General features: G+C 41.6%; 1 protein-coding gene across 1 annotated transcript in view; it reads right to left on the minus strand.

Moving 5' to 3' along the window:
- Positions 1 to 23,914, minus strand: part of GALNT13 (polypeptide N-acetylgalactosaminyltransferase 13) — a 408,240-nt gene that overhangs the window by 96,175 nt on the left and 288,151 nt on the right. The window lies entirely within an intron of this gene.

Consider the following 23,914-nt stretch of genomic DNA (forward strand, 5'->3'; position numbering starts at 1 on the left):
TCACAAAGCCCTACTTCCATCACAATGTTATCATTCCACATTTCACATAATTACCACTCAATAAGATGCAATTTCACATACCACTAGAATACTAAGTGCTGATTTAGCAACTTAAAACTGAGATATAAACAATATTTTCAGTATTATCTATTATTTTTTGAACCTACAAACACGCATATATATACCCAAGAGCCAGTTGGCTATTTTTCATGTAAATTAGTCACACATGCTGTTCGTCTTATTAATTTAGAAGGACAGAAAATACTTAAAATGAATCTGCTTCATATCAATTACCTGACTTGATTTTCCATGCTAGGATTTAAAAACATCTAATATTTCCTGGCAGGACTAAAACTATTTCATTAGAATTTAATTGGCCAGCTGTTCACTACCCTTTAATTTTCTTTAAAGCATATTTTTAAAAGTCTTTCTTTGCAAAGAACTTTCTTCTTAAATGATAATTTGATTTTATGAGGTTAATATTCAGCTGAGGTAGTCAGTGTTATGTTGGTTTTTTTTTTAACATCAGCCACCGTGACTAAAATAAATCTGGACAATCAGTGCTGGTCTCCAGATAGTGGCAAGTGCCAAAATTCTGGATTCAGAGGTGACTGGCGCCGCTTTCTGGATAGTGGAGACATTCAAGGCCCTGTTTACTAAGCTGCACTAGAGGTGCATTAGCATTTTTAGCACGCGCTAAGCACTGGTGTACGCTAACCCTGTAGATGCAATATTCCTATAGGTATCTAGACAGCGCGTGCTAATTTTTAGCATTCATGTAACCTGGGTGAAACCTGAATCTAGCTCTGGTCCAGGGCACATAAACCACAGTCACTGCACATTCAGGCCACTCTCACCCCACCCACTTGTGCAGTCAGTCTCCAGTCGAGCTTGGGGGAGGGGGAGTAAGTGGTCCAGAATAGCGATCCGGGGGTTTGGGAGACACCTCACCTTGCAGGATTCCGCTGCACTCCTCAGTTCAGAAACCACTTGGCATGTCGGAAGTTTTATAAACAACTGAACTTTTATTAAACTTCGCTGCAACAGGCAGTCAATAAATTGAGCTTTCTTCAATGCAATCCAAACATATCCAACAGTTCCAGAGGTTTAGTGGTATTATTACTGGTGTTTGTGAGATCCCCCTACTCAAGGCCCCTTCTTACTTCAGGGTATCTTTATGTCAAGGAGTCATTTAACTCCAGGCTATTTACATATATACAAATCTGCCTGTCCATTAGCTATCCTGGTACCCAGAAGTGGTTTTCAAGGGGCTGAATTTTCACCACTGCCTCTCACTCCTTTTCTGACTGGCACAGACCCCTTCTTGGGCTTTCCTCCTTCCAAGGGTGTACCCCACTGGATCACACCCCAGCCTTGAACAAACCCTAGTTCTGCTCTACTCCCCACCCCTGGTCAGGACTCCCTAATCCCGCCAGAGCTCTCACTCCTTCTGCAATTTTTATGCAGGTGGCAATAACTGCTTTTTAACTTTCTGCCCAGTTGTAACTGGCTTTCCAGGACCCCCTTCTGGGTCACTTGACAGGGGCTGGTGGATCATCAGGGTTCACACAGTATTCTGAGTAGAGGCAAAATGAAGGACCATGTGTTTTCACATGCAACTGTTTTTATTAATTCCTAACTCCTCCCAAATCTGTCTCTAAGTCCAGGGACCCTTTTCTCCCTGCACTTTCCTTCTGCATTTTGTTTCGCAAACCTCCCCTAGGCTGGGCTTCATACCACCCAGGGACCTCCCAGTCACACCCCTCAGTGACTCCTCACAGGGACTCACTCTAAAAATGCTAGCACACCTTAGTAAACACGACATTCAACCTGCTATCTAGATAAAGGGGTCCATTTACTAAGTCAGTAATTTTCAACCTATTTTATCTCACTGCACACTTACAAGGTGCAAAAATTGTCAAAGGCATTCCGCTGGAATCTAACCCATATCCACCTGTTCCTGTTAAGATCCATTCCATCCCCACATGTAATCTCCATCCCCACACATACCTGTAACCTTCAGAGTAGTTATTTCATTTAATTATGCTACTGAAATACATTAGGAGCAACAATATACGTACCTGCTATGGGGAAACTGAAATAAGATGGACTGTTACAGATTCCTACATAGACACTACAGTGCTCCCTAGGGTGCTCGGTTGGTGTCCTGGCATGTCAGGGGGACCAATGCACTACAAATGCTAGCTCCTCCCACAACCAAATGGCTTGCATTTGGTCGTTTCTGACATGGACATCCTTGGTTTCCATTATTGGCAAAAGTCAGAAACGACCAAGTCTAGGGTCAACCAAATCTAGGGACGACCAAATTTCAGGATTTGGACATCCCTGACTGTATTAGCGAAACGAAAGATGGACATTCATCTTGTTTTGAAAATATGGGTTTCCCGCCCCTGGATTGGGACGTTTTGCGAGGACATCCTCATCAAAACTTTGACGTCCCTTTCAAATATGCCCCTCTATATCTTTTTTGAGATGCAGTGACCAGAATTGCACACAATATTCAAGGTACAATATCTGGCCAGGTGGACGGTAGTACACTCCTATCACTATCCTTTTCCCCTTTACACATGGAATTTCAATCCATAGGGATTCCAAGATGTGTTTTGTTTCCTTCAGAATTTTCAATCTATTTGATTCAAGGTCCTCCTAAACATACAATGCTACCCCTCCACCAATTCCACCCTATCACTATGATATAATTTGTCCCACTGGTTATCCTCCTTGCACCAGGTCTCAGAGATGCCTATTATATCTAATTTTTCATTTAGTGCAATATATTCTAACTTTTCCATCTTATTCCTTAGGCTTCTGGAATTTGCATATAGACATTTGAAACTATGTCTGTTGTTCCTATTTACATCTTGCTCAGCAGTTGGCAGTGTTAATTTGTAATCTTTTCTCGGCTTTTTCTTTAAAGACACCTGATCTACTACTATGGTCTCTAATGTAACCTCACTATCAAAATACCCTATCTTCCCTGTTTTGGTGATATCTTTGAAAGATACCTTGTTCTGAACCATGCGCTTTTGAACGACTGTTGGCCTTCCCCGAGGTTCTAGTTTTAAAGCTGCTCTATCTCCTTTTTAAATGCCGATGCCAGCAGCCTGGTCCCACACTGGTTAAGTGGTTAAGGTCTATACTTACAGCTATGATTTCTGAACACGTGGCATCATTAACCAGTTGGATATATATGTTGATCTCAACTTTGCTAAATGTTTCAGACATATCCATCTATTTGCTCCCATGATATAACTGAATTCTATTATTCTGTCTCACTGTATTTTCAAATGTAAGCCACATTGAACCTGACTTTGCTTGGGATAATGTGTGGGAAAAAAATCCTTTACCCTCCACCTTTTAAGACACTGACTATCCAGCTGGATGGTGATGGCACAAGGAAAGCAAGTTTAGTCCAGTGAAGACTAAATCAAAATAACCTGTTCCTTAGCTGGGCCCTAGTATTACCATATTGAAAATGTGACCATGTGTAGCTGGGTCACCCATCCAGGACCCAGCCAGGCTTGACCCTGTTTAGCTACCTCTTGCTCCACACGACTGTTGCCTTCACTCCACAGCAATCTGGCTCCTCTGAACCTTGGCTCCAGGCCCTGTGAACTCCCAGGACTTCCTCCTCCCTCCGTTCCTTTCACAGAGGCACATTCAAATCCCAACGTTTATAAGTAAGAGCTTTTATTTTCTTGCTTCAAATCAACAAAACACCCTTCACTCCAGGTTGTTTAGGCTAGCAGCCCAGAGCACAATTCAGGTTCAACACAGTCAAATTCAGGTTCAAAAACAGTCCATATAACTTCAAACTCTGGTTCAAAAACAGTCCATATAACTTCACTTCACTTTAGCTCAGATTACTTCACTTAGGAATAGTACATTATCAGAGCGAAAAACCAAATAGCTTGGTAGGTTGCAGCCCAGACCTTTTTAGTATGAAACAGTTTACACAGTCTTTCTTGCACCCTCTTACAGCATGGTTACACAGCTTTATTCCCACCTGGTTCAGGCTGGGGTTTCAATTGTGCCCAGCTCTCTTTCTCTCCCACAGGCTGCACCTGTTTCCTCTTTAGTAGAGATTTCCCCCAGTGCCTCAGCCTCTCTCCTCCGGTCTTCCACCAGTCTCTCCAAGGTACAGCTAGCCATCCTCTTACAGCAGCTTTTTGGGTTTGAGCCAGGGCTCCAATCTCCATCTGTTCCTCCCCTAGTCCTTCAGTAATCTCCATTTTATCCTCCTCTTCAACTTCCCCCGCCCCCAATCTCTCCAGCTGGCCCTCATCACCTTCCTCAGAGACCATTTCCCAATCTTCTATCTCCTCCCCTAACTCTTGCACAGCCGGGTGAGGAAGAGAAGGATTCTGGGACTGGTAGTTCCTCCCCTTCTTCCTTAACCCAGCCAACCTCTCTGCCTCCGGTAGCCCAGCTTTCTGAATGTGGGCGTTGTGCACATGAAATCTGCCCCGTTGGGATTCCCCGGCTCCCTGTACCCCCTTTCTTCGTGCCTTCCCGGATCCCCTTTCACCTGCACTCTCACACATGCCATGCCTCTGTGGTTATGTTCCACTAATAAGTTAAATGATTAACTGGATTTCTTGAAATGATTATATAAACTTTGGATGCATGACTAGGGTCACAAACATACACTTACTTATTCAATATAACAATTCCTCATGTACAGCCACAAAACAACCTTTTAGGGTGGATAGTGTTCACAATGAGCTCCTTTTATTATTGATCAAATGGAGAAAAGAGTTTTCAGTTTTTGGCACGGTATAAGTCATCACAACAACAAAATGTAAAAAAATGAATGGACTGCATTAGGGGCTTACAGCCTATTTAGTTATCTCTATATAATAAAAGGCACCTTCAACGTTCCATGAAGCCTCAAGCCGGAAACTTGAGGCGCCAGAGATATCCGGTTTGGCCAGGATTGTCTGGCCCACCCTCGCGTCATAACGTCATGACGTCGAGGGCGGTGCAATGACAATCGGCCAAACGCCATCTCCCTCTGTCCCACGGCGGCCATTTCCCACCTCCAGAGGACTAACATCGCTCGCACAACGTTGGAGGGAGGCAGGCGGGGACATAAGCATCGGCGACACACGATCTGACTCCCCTTGCCCCTCAACAGCCATTTCCCAACTCCGCAGGACTCCCTTTGCCCCGCACAAACTCGGAGACACGGAGAGAGCGACGCAGGCAGGCAGCCTGAATGTCGGACAGACGCAGGGAGCCAGCCTGCCTGCCTGAACATGCCAGGAAGGGAGCGCCACGACCCTGAAAGGTGCTGGAAGGGGGGGCACTCAAACCTGAACCTGCAAGGGGGGAGAGCAGGAAGGGGGGGAGGGGGAAAAACGCTGGCCGACGGAGGGACCACCATCCTGAAAGGCCACAGGAGGGGGGGGGGGGGACAACACCCTGAAGCTGTGATTCCCTCTCACACACACACTCACATTCTTGCACAAACACTCCACACACACACTCTCACTCTGTCACACACACATTCACACATTCACTCTCTCTCTCTCACACACTCACTCTCACACACACTCTCTCAAAAATACACACTTCGATGCAGAAAAACGCCGCCAGAGGGCCCACGATCCTGGAGGCCGGGGGGGGGGGCACGACCCTGAGGCTGGGAGGGGGGAGGAGGACGAGAAGGATATGGGAAAAGAAAACACGGGGGGGGGAGCGGGAAGGACGCCAACACACGGAGGGGGGGACCCCTGCGGCACACTCTCTTTCTCAAACACACACTCTCAGACAGTCTCACTCTCTCACACACACACTCGCACATTCACTCTGTCTCTCACACACTCACTCTCAAACATACACACTTCGATGAAAACCTTGCTAGCGCCCGTTTCATTGCTCTCAGAAACGGGCCTTTTTTACTAATATTTAAATAAAAGAGATCTGCATGAAACAAACTAATTAAACGCGTAATTAAACTCTGGACTTCGTTGCCAGAGAACGTGGTGAAGGCGGTTAGCTTAGCAGAGTTTGAAAAGGGGTTAGACGGTTTCCTAAAGAACAAGTCCATAAACCACTAGTAGATGGACTTGGGGAAAGTCCACAATTCCAGGAATAACATGTATAGAATGTTTGTACGTTTGGGAAGCTCACCAGGTGCCCTTGGCCTGGATTGGCCGCTGTCGTGGACAGGATGCTGGGCTCGATGGACCCTTGGTCTTTTCCTAGTGTGGCATTACTTATGTACTTATTTTTATTTTGACTTATGAAACCACTTGCTCCTGAAACATGTTCAAAACAAAATAATCCATTTGTGTATCTAAAAGGTAAACTTCTACAAAACAGATAAGATGTGATTCCATGTGCCCCAATGAAAGGAGAGTTTAATTTTACTTCCATTTAATTTCAATATATTCCATCACACCAGGATTCCCAAGGCAGATTACAACAGTTAAGATGATCCCATCAGAAAACAGGATATCCTCACTGAAATTTGGTCATCTATATTGTATAGAATAGTGTAGAAAAATAAGCATGAACTATAGAGTTTATAACTGCTTTTGATACCAGCTACAATCATTTTTAAGCTGTTTTAGTGATAGTCAATTTTTATTTCATAAATATCTAGATATGGAAAGCTTTCAAATAAATTAAAAAGCTGTTAAATAAGTTTTTTTTTAAACTTATTTTGTCCTCTACCTTTTAAAGCACTGTCTATCCAAATGGAACAGCTTTTGACTTTTTACAGATGGACCACACATATGCAGTCCATTATTTCTAATTATATTTTGCTATTGTTTTGGGTATACTAAAACCACAGTAAGCGCCGCCTACTGGCTTCAGCTCATATAATGGACTAGATGGGCTCATTTCGACTTCTGTTTCCTTCAACCTCCTTGGTAATCCCCAACACAGAGGTTAATGGCCCAACTGGCCTCTCCGATAGAGAAATCCTAATGGCTCCTTCTGTGGTGTGGTGCACTTCTACACGGCTCGAGGAGAGAGGATGAAGAGGGTTCCAAGATTCACCCAGGATGAACTCGCGTCCAAAACAGTACTCTCCACCGTGATCAGGAAGCGCTGACAAGCAAGCTGGCACTGAGTGCTCGCAAGGGCTGAGAGAAATCTCACCCTCAAGCAGGATGGAGTTTGCACCAAAAACACCCTCAGCAGGGATCTGGCCTCCGCTACTAGCTCCGGACACAAGCTGGGTAAGAAATCCTTCAATCCAGGTTTGAGACGCCAGTGACGCAGGAGGCACTGAGACCATGGAAGATGGAGCTCATACCTTCCCCTTCCATTTATGCAGCATTGTAATGGAAACGGGGAAACAAAACAAAACTTTTTAAATGGAACTCAAACCTCACCGGAGTTCAGGATGCTCAGCATGCTGCCATCTAGACACCTCCCACTTCCAAGAAAGTTTTTAATAACATTTTTATTTAAGATATTTTTACTATTTTAATTGTTGTAGGATATTATTGTAATTTGAAATTCTTCAGGAATTTGCCTGGACTCTTTACTTCTGTAATCCACGTAGAACTTGGTGGTTCTTGTGGACTATAAGAATAAATTGCATTCTATTGTGGATCCCAGCACCAAACACTGTTCTATAAATAGCACCCAATTCTGAGTGCTGTCCACAGAATAGTGCTTAGTGTGAAATTTTATTAGTGCCGATTTTTCAGCACCATATATAGAATTTAGGCCTTAGTGGGAAGTAATGTAGATATACTATCTGGTTAGCAAAGGAAAGCCCACACTCTACCTCTGACCCACCCCCTCAAAAAAACAATTATTTAGTATACGGATAGCATGCGCACATTCAAAAACTACCGTGTGATGCTATAGCATCTACCACGGTAGTCCATTTTTGCCTAACGCAGCTCAGTTTAAGGGCCCAAAGTAAGCATAACGTTTTAGCTGTCCTAACATTATCCAGTTAGTTAACTGCAGGACTGTAACAAGCTGGAACCACATCCTGTGCAATTTGCCCTCTAGCTTCCCCACTTTACCGACTGTGCCATGGCCAAGAAGAGACAATAGATGGGGAGCAATTTTAGCAACCCTACTTCTTTTGCACCCTGTATGCTGACATGCCAGTCTGAATTTGCATCATTAGTGCGGATTTAACCCACTCACGGAGCCTCAAAGTCATGTTGTTAATGCTTTATCCTCTTGCCTATGCCCTGGCGCCCTTCTGCCAATGTTGGTGCTGTTTTATCCCTCTCAAGGCCCCCTGATGCTCTCTTGCCAATTTTGGAGCTGCTTTGCTCTCCTCTACTCTCTTGAGGTGTTCATTCCATTCTTTGTGCCACTTTACCCTTCTTAACCTTTATGATGTTTTCTTGTAGTCTTCCTACCACTGCCTGTGCCCTTTGTCCTTCTTCTGATGCTGTATGGTGTTTGTGACACTGCTAATAGTTTGTAATGCCATTGTCTCTATTACAGATATGCCTGCCAGCAAGTTTAAAGCAGGTTTGGTTAAAATTAGATGGCAAGTTGCACTGTTTACACTGACATATAGCTGGCCTAATAGATTTGAATGGGGAATAATACTGTCAAACAGATTGTCTGACAGACTTGAATGGGGACAATGAATGCACAAATCATTTGGTTTAAGAATACTAACCAAACGGAGTGAGGGGATGAATACTGACACAAATTTTTTAAGCACTGCAAGTTAGATGTTAAAAAAAATAGAAACGCGGGCCAAGAAAGAATTTGAAAAGAAACTTGCTATACAAATATATCAAAGGCAAGAAGTCCATGAGTCTGCGGGATCAGCAGATGACCGGGTAGTAAGAAATCCACTCAAACAGGACAAGGCTATAACAGTAACATTAAACGAATTATTTGCTTTGGTCTTTACTTAGGAGGACGTTGAGGAAACATCTACATTGGAAATGTTCTTTGATGGTGATGATTCAGAGAACTGAAGCAAATCACTGTGAAACTGGAAGATGTAATAAATCAACAAAAGTTATGGTATTCACCCTAGAGTTCTGAAACATGAAATTGCATTTTGGTTACTTGTAATCAGTATCCTATCATTAAAATTAGTCACAGTGCCTGAACACTGTCTAATGCAGAGGTTTTCAACCCAGTCCTTGGAGCACACCCAGCCAGTCTGGGTTTTCAGGATATCCCCAATGAATTCAATACACCAAATACTTATATCTGGACTGGGTATTTGAATGATTCCACTCTAGTCACAATGTAATCATTCAAATACCCAGTGACTACTACTTTTGTCAATACATTTAAAACAATTTTATAGAAAACCACAGTATTACTAAAAGATTTTTTATATCATCATTTTAATCCAACTTTTATCCTCACCATATATACTTGCCACTCATACCGTTCATACTTCTCTCAACCACAAAAACACCTGCCTACTTCTTATTTCTATATATCTCCCTCAATATTTCCATCATTGCTATTATACATATATGTTGTAATTGTTACTCGCAGAAAAACATTTCTTTTGACTAAACACACTGCTCTTTGTCTCAATGCGTGTCCATCAAAAGTATAATCACTCTTGGTTGATCTTCAGTACTCGATATTATGGTCCTTTCTTCTACATGTATTTTTGATTTCAACAAAATACAGTTCCACCTATGTTTCCTTATTCCATTTTCATATCTTGCTGAACTCCAGGCAACAAAGTTCTTCATTTCCCAATATGCAAGTTTTTCACTGCACAACTCCAGGCAGTAACAAAATTCTTCCTTTGCCACTGTACAAACCCTTTCAGTGCTCGACACGTTGTCAAACCCTACACAAATCTGCGTTTCACTGATTACATCATCACAAAACACAAATTGGTGAGGATGTCAGGTATATCTAACTAAAAATGTAAATAATACAAATTATGTATTAAAAAACTTTAACCTCTCCATACCTTATACTTTAACAGCCGCTCCACCCAAACAGAATTCCAACTGACAACAGGATTCATGGCACCGCTCCAACTACCAACGCCGTACATGTGCAGCTTCCACACCACTAATTTTAAACCATAAGGGGCATCATGACCGCCAAAAACCTAGTGCTATTACAGCTATTGCGCCAAACATATGCAGCTTTCCCTACCTTTGAACTCTAGTGAAGTACGTCATAGCCATAGTCCCACCCACTTCACTTCCTTTTTCAATCCTAAAGGGACCACAGTCTTCCATTCAAAAATAAATCATTGTTCCATTTGAAACATTTTTTGTAGAATGTTACCACCCAGTTTTTCATTGAATTGACTATGTCCAGGAAGGGATCATTTCCATTGGGTTACATACCTAATCATTCCAAAAAGTTGATTCCTATGACATAAGAAAGTATAATAAAATATAAACAAAATCTATCAGTCCAGATATAAGTATGGAATGCCAGCTTCAACACACTGATTTGCACATAACATCCAGCAGATGGAACTATTCTCCCATTAAAGGTTATGTGCATGGAATGTATATTATAATTTAAAAAGAAAAATGCTCAGTTTTGCTGCACTGAATTAGGCATCAAAATCTTTTGGGCCAATATTCAATGAAGTTATACGTTCACTGGCATCAAGTAAAGGTATAACTTTGCTATCTGCAGAATTTCAGCCCTTATATGGATAGTTTCAGGCTAAAAATCCATCTAAGCAGCTAAAAAGGAATGGGTAGAGGGAGGTAGAATGAGAGTGGAGTGGAGGAGTGCAGGAGTGGCCTAGTGGTTAGGGTGGTGGACTTTGGTCCTGGGGAGCTGAGGAACTGAGTTCGATTCCCACTTCAGGCACAGGCAGCTCCTTGTGACTCTGGGCAAGTCACCTAACCCTCCATTGCCCCATGTAAGCCGCATTGAGCCTGCCATGAGTGGGAAAGCGCGGGGTACAAATGTAACAAAAAAAAAAAAACTTACCTGGAAATGGCGACATTCAGTGCAAGCACAGTAACTGCATTATACTGAACCTACATTCATAGCACTGCTAAATATGCAGATTAAATGCCAGTGGTTAAATTAATATATCAATAATGTTTAAATTAATAAGTTGATAAACAAAAGGGTGAATTAGTGGATGGAGGGGAGCAGCAGGGTGGAATGGAGCATATGAATTAATTGAGGGTGTAATCAGTTTTGGGAAGCTGACCAAGTGGAATGAGAGGTGATGAGTTGCAAGAGTCCTGAATGATTGACTGGATGGAAGGGATTATGAATGCCAGGATGCCGACGGCAGGGGGGGTCACAGAGATCCACAGGTGCACCTAGGAGGCTATAGAGCGGAGGACAGGGGATCTACAAGTGCCCTGGAAAAAGACATCAGAAAGCCTAGACACCAAGGTCTAGATTCTATATATGGTGCCTGAAAAATCGGTGCTGAAAATACTTCTGCCTAGGTGTATTCTGTAAACCACGTCTAGATGTAGGCATGGTTTATAGAATACACCTAGCCGGTTTATAAAATACTCCCAGTGGCCATGCCTGTACCTAACTCTAGGTGCATCCATTTATGCCAAGTAAAACTTGGTGTAAAATAGGAGTGCCTAAGTTAGGTGTGGAGCAGGTGTATTCCATAACTGTGTGCATAGATTTTCAGAATGCCCACAGTCTGCCCATTCCACACCCCCTTTTTGGCAACATGCATTAAAATTTACACACAAAACTTTATAGAATACACACAGCAAGTTCTGCACGTAAATTCTAATCAATGCCAATTAGTATCAATAACTGCTTAAGTGGCTATTATCGAAGCTGATTGACTTAATTAAATTGCATGCGCAAATCCAGACTACAACCAGATTTGAATGTGCAATTTCAGTTGTGCTATAAGGAATTGGGAGTGGGGGACAAATGCATTCTGAAGAGGCATGTCTTAAGTTCAGCCTTAAAATTCTTTAAGGTACATTCTAACCAAAGAAGTGAAGGAAAAGCATACAATAACGATGATCCAATCACACTCAATATCCTTGTTCTAATGGTATCAAGGAAAATCACTCAGAAAGAGGGAATCACCAAGCAGTTATGCTGGGAAGATCTGAGAGTCCTAGTAGGGATATATGGAATTAGCAGCCATGATAATTGCAATTAAAAGCCAGAATAATGAACCTTATGCACTAATAAGAGGATCTTGAAAGAAAACCTATGCAACAAAGGCAGCCAATGTTCCTTGTGGAGCAGTGGGGTCACATGGTCAAACCTTCTGGCACCCATCACCAGCCTAACAGCCATATTTTGGACTAACTGCAACAGCCTACATCGGTGTTCCGTAAGCCCAGCAATAAGGCATTGCAGTAGTCCAGATGACTGATCATAAGGGAATGAATCAGAATTTGAAGAGCACATTTAGAACATAGATTCCAGAGAGAACAGATCTTTCTCAACTTATAAAAGCAATGTTGAATTGCATTGGCTATGTGTTATCTGAGGCAGATGGTGCACTCAGTTAGTGAACCAGTGGGTGAAAGAGGGGTTTCAAATGTTGGAGAGACTCAGTGATTGCAGGGTTATGAGTGGCAGTGGGTTGAGGGAGTGGCAAGGTGGATGAGGGTGTATGGATAAGCTAGATGTGTGCTGCAGGGAAGTTAAATGGGAGGAAGGGTGCCCGAGCCAAAGGCCCCCAGAGCAAAAGACACAAAGGCAAAGCACAGCAAAAACAGGAACCAGGAACAGCCCACGTGGCTTCCTCTGCAATCTGAGCACTGCCGCCTCGTCCAGAGATATGATGAAATGCGGCCACGGCTGCAGGACCTACAGTACTCCACACTGTCCCAGCACACCCAGTCCAAAACTCAGCATAGAGCCTACTCACTGCAGCCAGTGACCAAGGGCTCACTGAGGATGATTAGGGACATAGCTCAATCAGGAATTAATGCCAGAACAGTGAGTGCACACCGAGGCCGGCTTAAGAAGGGCTCAGCACTGATGGCATCACCATCTTCGCTTCCACCACCCTACAGTGACTCCACAGGTCACTGGCTAGAACTGCAGGTAAATCTAATGGGTCTAGATGGAGCAGGGCACAGACGAGCAAGGCATAGATGACGACAACTGTGACAAATGAAGGGAGAATAAGAAAAGAAAGGAAGGGAGGAGAGGGGGAGTGAGGAAAGAGTCACCTAGGAAGCTGAAAACTAGCCAGAAGGAAACCTAACCAAAGGCCATTTGGAAGAGCCAGGATTTAACTGGGTTTTTTTAAAATTAATTTCTGATATGCTGCTTCAAAACCAATATCTAGAGGGAGGAACGTCCACAAGTATGGACCAAGATAACAAAATGTGGAATCTCTAGCAATATGTGGGTGAAGAAGTGGAGTAGGCAGAAGAGTGAGAAGAGCAGCTTCTGATGAGCAAAGGGTATGGTTTAGGACATAAGAAGTCAGGTGGACAGCTGGAAAACTAGGGGATTGAGTGAAAAGTCCTTTATAAACTAGGATATCAATTTTGAACTTAAGACAGGTGGAAACCAATGTTCAGTCTTCAATAGCAGAGAGACACGATCACAGTGGCAGGTGTTGCATAGTAATTTAACTGCCATATATTCCACTAATTAGAGGTGGTTTTTTTTTTTGTTACATTTGTACCCTGCGCTTTCCCACTCATGGCAGGCTCAATGCGGCTTACATATACAGGTACTTATTTGTGCCTGGGGCAATGGAGGGTTAAGTGACTTGCCCAGAGTCACAAGGACCTGCCTGTGCCTGAATTGGGAATTGAACTCAGTTCCTCAGGACCAGAGTCCACCACCCTAACCACTAGGCCACTCCTCCAGTCCAGTCCAGTTTCAGAGAGCATTGCAGTAATGTAAGGGCCCTGTTTACTAAACCGTGTTATAGGTGCGTTAACATTTTTAACACGCGTTGTGTATGCACCTACAATATCCCTATAGGCACCTAGACGGTTAGCACGGGCACTAATTGTAGGCACGTTAAAAACACTAACGTGCCTTAGCAAACAAGGCCCTAAGTGAGATATGAACGGTGATAACAGGATTCTGGTGAGTTTGAGAGAACAGATTAGACTGCATGAATGCGATGAGCAAACAAAGAGGACCAAACAACAGAATCTATTTCTGGCTTGAAAAGGAGAGTTTGAAGCCAAAGATGCATACTATCATAGGAGCCAATTTTTCAGAATGATTGGTGGTGCTAAACCCATTTTAAATTACATCTCTTTGGACAGAGTGAAAGCATATGTTCAATATTGGGGATGCTCAAGCACCCACATCACCCACAGAGCTGGCACCTATGCATACTATGTCAATAAATGGTGTCTGTCGCCAAATTCACACTTCTGCCCTTCCAACTTTAACTCATGGCACATACATTGCAAAGGGCTCCCCTCTAGTGAGTTTAAACCTTTACATGGAAAAATAATTAGTAGGCACAGTATGGAAACAGACAAAAAGAGAACTGGAGGCAGCCTTTAGCTTTAAAAATAAAAATCCCTTTTAATGGGCACTCCAGGGATGAATCTTTTAGTTTTTCCATTCTCCTCATAAGGCTTCTTTAGCTCCTTTCATTAGATTCATGGTTGTTCAGTGGCTTAGCCAGACAAATACAAACAAGTTGTGGTATGATGGCTTAGACAGCTGAAGACAAGAAATTGTCCAGGGTTGTAAAAGCTATACTATTCAGACGTCCCTCCCTTTTTAATGGGGACTCCTCCTAGTAGGGAAAGCCTCTTAAATCTGGAAAGTTCTGTATTTTATACAATATCAACACATTTACCTCATAGATCCACTAGAGGGCTCTACATACAGATTCTATAATCTTATTTATCATTGATTAAAGTAAGCAGCAGCTGGTATAAAATTAACTGTGTTCTGATTATACTAATTGCATTCAAATCTTTTCCACTTACCTGCTGTTTTCACAGGTAACCCTGATCTTGAAAACTGGATAATAAAAATGTCAAGTTGGATTGCTGTTTCGATGCAAATAATGAAATCTCTTTGTTGTGCGTTTTATATACTATTGTATAAACTCATATCTATGTAAGGAGTTAAGTATAAAGTGGCATTTCCTACAGTCATGGATTTTTTAAGAGGAAACTGAAGCAGAAAGTTATTTTAGATGTTAATCTGAACACATCATCAATGTGCTTTAAATTTGGCGTGTGCTAAATAAGGAACAGAATGAATATTTACTATGGTGATAATTATTATATATGATGATACTTTGCTCTATAATTTAAATTGCAGATGAGTTATGAACACGAGTTTTAATGTTTCCAACGGAGATCATTACCAGCCTGTTTTACCAAGATATTGATACAGGATGGGAATAAAGTCATAGTAACTCAGTCCCTAAATATTTGATTACATACTGTATAGGTAATATTATGGCATTAACCATCCTAAGCTGTTTAAATAAATATATATACTATTCTTAATTGACAAGAATGATTTTAACAGCAGGGTCTCATCCTATAGCACAGATACACAAACAAAACAGGCTAACAGATACAGACTACCAGACCCATCTATTCCCACCATTTTCCTTACATACTGCAATAATGTAAACAATTTTAGCTTCTCTGTTATTTCCCCACTCCTGAGGGTCAATTTGGGGTAATTCTATAATTAAGCATCAATATTTAGATGCCTGTTGTGTAAGGGAAAGCAGGCACTTACACCAGCCAGGCTGGCTTACGTGTTCACACATGCCGGAGATACATACACACACAATCTCTTAGTAGTAATATTACAGGGCAACTGCTAGGGGGCTGAGGCTGCCATTTTGAAGCCAGAAACCATTAGGTATCACTCCTGTCCCTCCATTACCGAGCAGGGAGACCCTTGGTAGATGTGTTTTGGGAGGGATGCAGGGTTTCTTTTCTAATTTAATTTATTTCTGGCATTTATAATCTCCATAGCCACACATTGTAAACAGGTATTTTCTCTGTCCCTAGAGGGCTCACAATCTTGATTCTTATACCTGAGATAATGGAGGGTTAGGTGACTTGCACAAGGTCACAAGGCGCTGCAATGGGAATCAAACCCAGGATGCCAGGATCAAAGCCCTCCTGGGAAGGAAATATAATGCCACTTCTTGAGATGATGTCATCTTTCCATGACTAGCACAGCTTGAAAGGTTACATGCAAGTTGAATTATAATTTGCACCTTCATTATTAGTTAACACATGTTGCGATAAAAATTGTATGTTAAGAGCACATAACACAAATTTTTGTCAATTGACATGTCATTTGGCAAATAACATACATTATTCCATCAATGTAGAGTTACCATATTTTCGGTTTTCCCAGACATGTCCTCTTTTTGACAGCAGTTGTGGACGTTCGGGCGGGTTTTAATGTTTTGGTTATTTTTCCATGTTTTGCAGTGCTGCAGCAGACACACATGTATGCACCAGTAGAGCAGAGGTCATTTGATCTACTGGTGCATGCGTGTGAGTTGGTCTTCCCGCACCAGCAAGATCCTCACGCAGTGTATACATCGCAGCCGGAGCAAAGCGGTCAGGAGAAAGAGAGGTACGTCATGAGCACTGAGAGAGAGGCGGCAGAGGTTGGGACCAGATTTGCCCTGACTGATCAGCTCGCTCACCCCTGCACCTGCAGAGCATGGGAAGCTGCTGGTCTTGCTGTGTGGCTTCTCTTCTGCAGACTGCAGAGGCTCAGACACAAGCTTGACTGAAGCTTGTGTATGTATGTTTTATTAGGTATGTTTGAGTTGTTCACCACTCTGGATAATGATGGTATATAAATGGTAATAAATGAAATGAAGCTGTTGACTGGACTGGGTAGGCTGGCTGACTCACTGTGGCGGTGGCTCCCCTCCCTTCAGTGACACACCACGACTGGGGCTGGGCTGGCTGAAAGAAGGGTAGGGAAGCAAGCTGCAACCGCAAGCCCGAGCCTGACACTGAAGCCAGCCCTAGAAGTCAGTCAAAATGGACCAGCGGAGTCTGACCAGTCCAGAACCCTGCTGCTGCATTCCCCCTTCCCCCACAAAGACCGGGCAACACCACTGTAAACAACTGGCACTGCACAGCCAGCACAAGTTGGAGAGACTGTGATCCTGCAGTGCACTCAAGGTGAGGAATTGGGAGATTTTTGGAGGCTGGGATTGAGTCCTGGGGGAGGGGGGAATGGGAATTTAAAGAGGGGTTAAATACAGGGAAATATATATGCTGGTAAAAGCCAGGATCAGCAGCTGTTCATTGATACCCAAAGACTCCACTATGTACTAATTGGGTTCATAAGGGTTGGTATCAATGAACGGCTGCTGATCCTGTATACCAATTGCGTGATTTTCATAAAAACACTTAAACTGATAGAGGATAGTTAAGGATAAGCCACTCAAAGTAAGTGTTATAAAAACATAAACGTTGCATACTGGGATAGACCAAAGGTCCATCAACCCCAGTATCCTGTTTCCAACAGTGGATAATCCAAGTCACAAGATTCCAAAAGAGTAAAACAGAATTTATGCTGCCGCATATCCTAGAAATAAGCAGTGGATTTTCCCAAGTCCATCTTAAGAATGGCTTATGGACTTTTCTTTTATGGTATTATCCAAACCTTTTTAACCCTGCTAAGCTAACTGCTCTCACCACATTCTTTGGCAACACATTCCAGAGTTTAATTATAAGTTGAGAGTGAAGAAATATTTTCTCAATTTTTTTTCGATTTACTACTCAGTAGCTTCATTACTTGTCCCCTAGTACTTATATTTATGGAAACAGTAAACAAGCGATTCATGTCTACCCATTCCACTCCATTTAGGACCCTGTTTACTAGGGTGCGCTAGCGTTTTTAGCATGTGCTAACACTAGAGACACCCAAAGGAAAATATGGGTGTCTCTAGTGTTAGTGTATGCTAAAAATGCTAGCGCATCTACAGCGCAACTTTGTAAATACGGCACTTGTTATTTTATAGATCTCTATCATATCTCCCCTCAGCCATCTCTTCTCCAAGGTGAAGAACCCTAACCACTTTATGCTTTCCTCATAGGGAAGTCATCCCATCCCCTTTGTCATTTTTGTCGCCCTTCTCTATACTTTTTCTACTTCTGTTGGAATTCTCTTCCCTTGATATCTGTTCTGAATTGCCATTGTAATGTCCTCACTAAGTGTTCCTGACGCTATGCTTCGTTCAGTCAAACAAAAGGAGTGAGGCCAAGAGAATGAAGATTCCAAAATTAAAGTCTTTATTCTTCCAACCAATACAATAGCATATTGTAAAGTAGATGTGATACAGCTGCTTTTCAGCTTTTTGATGTTTCAATGCTCTTATAGTTGAAAGCGGGTTTACACTTCTTTGTTCCTGTGCGGTTGATATATTGCTGCTATTTTAAGTCACCATTCCATAGTTGGTTACATGGTGCCATAATTGTTATTTCAGTTTTAGACTCCTTGAATCCTGTGTTACAAACTTGACTGAATTGTTATTGACTCCTAAGGCAGGCACTTCTTGCGCCAAACCCACTGCTTGAAGTCTCGGCAACCATTTTGAAGTGGGCAGGAAAGAGTAGGGTTCTTTCCTGCCTTGAAGAGGCCACTAGACCACCAGAGCGTGTTAAGGTAGGTCTGGGGAGGGCTGGAGGGGAGGGCAGGTAGATGCATGGAGAAAGGGACAAGTATAAAAAGTAGATGGAGTGTGGATGTAGGCAGATGGTGGAGTGCCTCAAAGATTTGTGCTTGGACCAGTTTTTTTTTTTTTATATTCATTAATGTTCCTGAACAGCAGTCTGCAGATGACACAAAAATAGTCACAGTACTTAAAACTCATGCAGAGTGTGAGGAACCTTACAGGACTTGAAAAGTAGGCATCAAAATAAGAAGTGAAATTTGCTTGGACAAATGCAAAGCAATGCATATAAGGAAAAACAATCCTAACCATGCTTATACGATGCTAAGTTCCACTTTAGGAGTCAGAACCCAGGTAAAAGGATTTTGGACTCAGTATGGACAATGCCTTGGAATCTTCAGCTGAGTGAGTAACTGTGCTTTAAAAGAAATTTGGACAAATTCCTAAAGACGTCTATAAACTATTATATTAGTACACCTCTCAAAATGCTGTTGCTCATCCTTGGGAGGGAACTGCAAGAAATGAAAATTCTTTGGGATCTGCCAAGTACTTTAGAGAGACTTAGACTGGCCACCGTCAGATTCTTTTCTTGACCCAGCATGTCATTTTATTATTTTATTATCCATTGTTAAACAAGCAGAGCCATTCAGCTGACTATGATCACCTGTAGAAAAATGTGGGGAAATTAAACTATGTATGCAAAAGCTGTAACAACCCTGTGACAAAGTAAGAAGCAAAACACCTACCCTCTCTTCAGTCTGCCTCCTTTGCATTTTCTTTGAAACACTTATTAACCCCAGGTGCATAAGAGTACACAAACTAAACCACTTTCTATGTTAGAAGAGGGCAAGTGTGGAATGGTCCATCTCCTATGATTTTGCATAACAGAAATGAAAACAAAAAAGCACATTTTCCACCTATAGGAAATAATGAGAGCTATGCCTGTTGGTACCCACCTTATGAGATTTTCATATTTGCACATTCATTTTTTTGTTACATTTGTACCCTGCGCTTTCCCACTCATGGCAGGCTCAATGTGGCTTACATGGGGCAATGGAGGGTTAAGTGACTTGCCCAGAGTCACAAGGAGCTGCCTGTGCCTGAAGTGGGAATTGAACTCAGTTCCTCAGGACCAAAGTCCACCACCCTAACCACTAGGCCACTCCTCCACTCCACGTTTGGATTTAAAAACTGAATTATTCTTTATACTTATTAAAAGTAATAGTTTCACTTAATATTCCTTCCTTTTTTGCAAATAAGAAGCCAGGAAAATAATATTAGGCATCTGTATTGCTGCTATTAATTCACACCACATGTATAACTATACTTTATCATGTGGGCAGGTATTCCACCTCTGTCAATCAAAGTAATATGTAGAAATGCACATTGTTGACTTCTCCGTGGAAACTGTTTCAAGTTCAAGAGCATTATAATTAGCCCAAAATTATTGACAGGCACCATACAGGTGTTGAAAATATGCAAAGAAAATTCATATAGTTTAAAACAGAAAGCTACCTGACATACAATCCTTTTTCTCACAACCCCAGGTATAGCTGATAGCTTATAAAAACAAAAGAGTTAAAAAAAAAAAAGCCTAGGATAAGCAGAGGATCTGTAGACAAAAACATGAAAAGGGAAAGCCAAAGATCAACTGGGGTATTTGACAATACACAGATCAGGCAGCAGATAAGGCCCAACCTTTACCTACATTTTTAAATAATTCATAGTCATTTTCGCACATAGGCAGTGAAATGGGGTAGGTTACCAGGGCCATTACTCAACCAACCTTTTGCTCTTCATCCCCACCAAACAGGCTTTTGCACCCACCACATTCACTGAACACACCCTTCTGGGACTCACCAATTACATCAGTGTGATACTACATGGGGGGGAGGGACTTTATTTATTTTGTCTTTTTTTTTTACTGGACATGTCAGCAGCTCTTGATTTAGTGGACCACTCAATTCTTCTTTCTTGTTTTAATGACTTGCATGTCATTGATCAAGCTCTTCCGTGGTTCCACTCTTATTTAACTGACCAGTCTTACATGTTACCACTCCAACTCCTCCTCTTCTCTCTGACCTTTACTCTCCAGTGTTCCTCAGGGATCAATCTTATGACTTATCCTATTTCATATTTTCCTGGCACCTTTAACTCTCTTACTTCAATTTCTGGGCTTTATTTTCTTTATATATGCCAGTGATATTCAGCTCCTTTTTCCTTTTGACTCCAGTTCTTCTTCTTGCTACTCCTAATATCTGGCAAATTAGATTTTGTTGCTGATTGGTTAGCTGAAAATTGTCTGAAACTTAACTAAATCTGTGGCTAAGATATTCAATTCTCAGTCCCCTGTTAAAAGTCCTCCATATTTTACTATTAAAGGAACTTTTTTCCTTATTCTGTATCTACAAAAAGTTTGGGAGTTACACTGGATAACACTGGGGCTCATTTTCAAAGCACTTAGCCTTCCAAAGTTCCACTCATGACTATAGATTGATTTCTTTATTCCTCAACTCAGATGCCTCTGGTTCAATTCATTCCCTCTTAGAGCCCAGCTCTCTTCACATTCTCCTCCACTCTCTGATATTATCAAAGCTTGATGATTGTAATTCTATTTGTATAGGTTTACTTACATATCAAACACATAGACTGCAATTAGTACGGAACACCACGGTAAAACTTGATATAAGTTTCTATCTGTGTTGATTGGAATACTATTAGGTTTGTAATATGGGAATTAAAAAAAAACTGGTCCAACATTGCTAAAACAATTTTCTTTATTTATTTATTTAGGTGCATTTGTACACCACATTTTCCCACAGGAGCAGGCGCAATGTGGCTTGCAATAATTCAAGAGGAAAAAATACAATGCAAAGATGACTCAGTTACAGAATGAGACAGGCAGGGAATGGATCAGAGGAAAACACGGGGCAAACGATAGGGGCAAAGCAACCAGCAGATAACCATGTACAGTCAGGAAGGGAGAGAGGTTAAACATAGGAGTTGCCATTGGAATAAGCTTTGGCAAATAAGAATGTTTTTAAAGACTTTTTGAACCGGTGGTGGTCGACTAGTTCTTTTAGTTGTCTCGGCAGAACATTCCAGAATTTTGGACAGATGTAGGGGAAGGACGAAGCAAAAAGGGTCTTGTATTTAACATTCCTGCAGTTGGGATAATGTAGATTGAGGTAGGTCCTTGCAGTTATTAGCGCATTTTTATTAATTTGCTGCTGAGTGTTGTTTTAATTTGCATTTGTTTACTGCAAACAAATGTGGTCATGGCTTACATTCTGTTCTCACTGTACATAATGATATATTCAGCTAAAAAAGATTAACCTAAATTCAGCTTGACATGTAAGATGGATTCATTTCTTAATTTCCACTACTTTATTGAACAGGTAAAATATATGACTTACTGGCAGATGGAATATAACAAAGATCAGCTGCAAAAGTCTCTGAACAGAAGTGTTACGAATCCTTCTTGAAATACTTATGTTAGATTACTCGGAAAAAACAATGCCTTTTGAAGGCTCTGGAAAGACAAGCAGCTAAGACTGAGCTGCAGACCCCCTGAGTTCCTGGTACAAATAGGAAACTAACCTCCCTGTTTACTAATTTAAGCTGCGCAATAATGCCGACACAGCCCTTTCAAAATGAATGGGCTGTTTTGGCACTAGCACACGGCAGCCGCTAGGGCGGATTAGTAAACGGGAAGGGGGGGGGGGGGTAACAGTACCTATAACACTATTTCTCATGACTAAAATCCTTCCACAAATCAGAAACAAACCTATTTAGAAGCTGCCAGTAGGTGGCAGTATAGAATATAAAATAAATAAATAAAGTAACTGTAAAGACTCTCCCAAACGTTGGGGTCGATTACACATGTATTTACTGTAACACCAATTTATTTGCTCTGTGTTATTTATCCTGCAGCAATATCACCTAGATTATAGGTGCTGACATTTATGCCAGTTTGGGAGCAGGCCTAAATGTTAGCGCATTTTATAAAGTACACAGGAGCAACTCTGCCCATTATCTGCCCACACTCTTCCCCTGTGCGTGCCTAATCAACTGGCATATGCACATCTTTAGGAGTCATCTAATTTTATAAGAAGCATGGTATGTGCAAGAACAGGTACATTTTACAAACCTATCTTGAACCCTAAACCCCTAAACCTGTTTGAAACAATCTACGGAAAGAGCCAAAACACATAGAGTCCACACTACTACTACTACTACTACTTAACATTTCTAGAGCGCTACTAGGGTTACGCAGCGCTGTACAATTTAACAAAGAGAGACAGTCCCTGCTCAAAGAGCTTACAATCTAATAGACAAGTGAACGGTCGGTCCGATAGGGGCAGTCAAATTGGGGCAGTCTGGATTCACTGTTCATCAATGTATCATACATCCACTTCTGATCTCTCAACCCCGTAATTCCACATCACTCATACATTTACTCACAGAAATATATACACCATATGTCTTTGTGTCTTAATACTGCCCTTTATGCTTCCCATTGTCTCCTTCCATGATATCAATGTTGATGTCCCATTGTTATTTTCCAAACGATACTTCTATGATCTCGCATAACTTGTACAATGTAACCCATAACCAAATTGTAACAAATGTATTTGCATTATTCATATCTTATTGTAAGCCACACTGAGCCCGCAAAGAGGTGGGAAAATGTGGGCTACAAATGCAATAAATAAATAAATAAATAAAACCTTGTGATGGATTTACTCTCAGTGTTTGCTGATTAATGCTTACCGGCATCTTTTTCTCAAAATGAGAAAGGAACTGGGAGAAAGATAAATGAGAATAAAAGAGATAAAAACCATTCCTGAGGAAGGAGTTTTGCCTTCAATATTACTCTCCTCTCTAACCACCGCTTTAAATCCTTCCTGGCTTTTCTGTCTGAAGGCATTCTGGGATTTGACTACCAAAGCAAATTTCATTAAAGTAATACACAGTCTCCAGCTGAAAAATAATAACCTTGTGGAGACAGGATTGAAACTAATGACTGAAAAATGGTTTAAGTTTCAGCCTTCTGAAAGACTGAAGAATGTTGTTGAAAATCTGTCAGAGGGGAGAGAATAAAACCTGATGCTAGACATCTGCTATTTTCAGCTTATTGTTTAGTTTGCTCTTCAAGCAGGATATAAGAACATAAAATAATTGTTTCATAAGTGAAAGAAAACATGGGGAATGAACATTGCAGCGAGGTTTAATTTGCATTTTCCAGCAGCAGAACAATTTTGGCCCCCAGTTCCATATGTATTGATTTCTTGACTTCTTCCAACTCTAGGACAGATCTTCTTCTATTCTACAAGCTAGGGTCACTCCACCAACACAAACATACCAGCCTGAGTTATGATA

The sequence above is a fragment of the Microcaecilia unicolor genome, chromosome 7 (genome assembly GCF_901765095.1).
Source record: "Microcaecilia unicolor chromosome 7, aMicUni1.1, whole genome shotgun sequence".
Taxonomy (NCBI): Eukaryota; Metazoa; Chordata; class Amphibia; order Gymnophiona; family Siphonopidae; genus Microcaecilia; species Microcaecilia unicolor.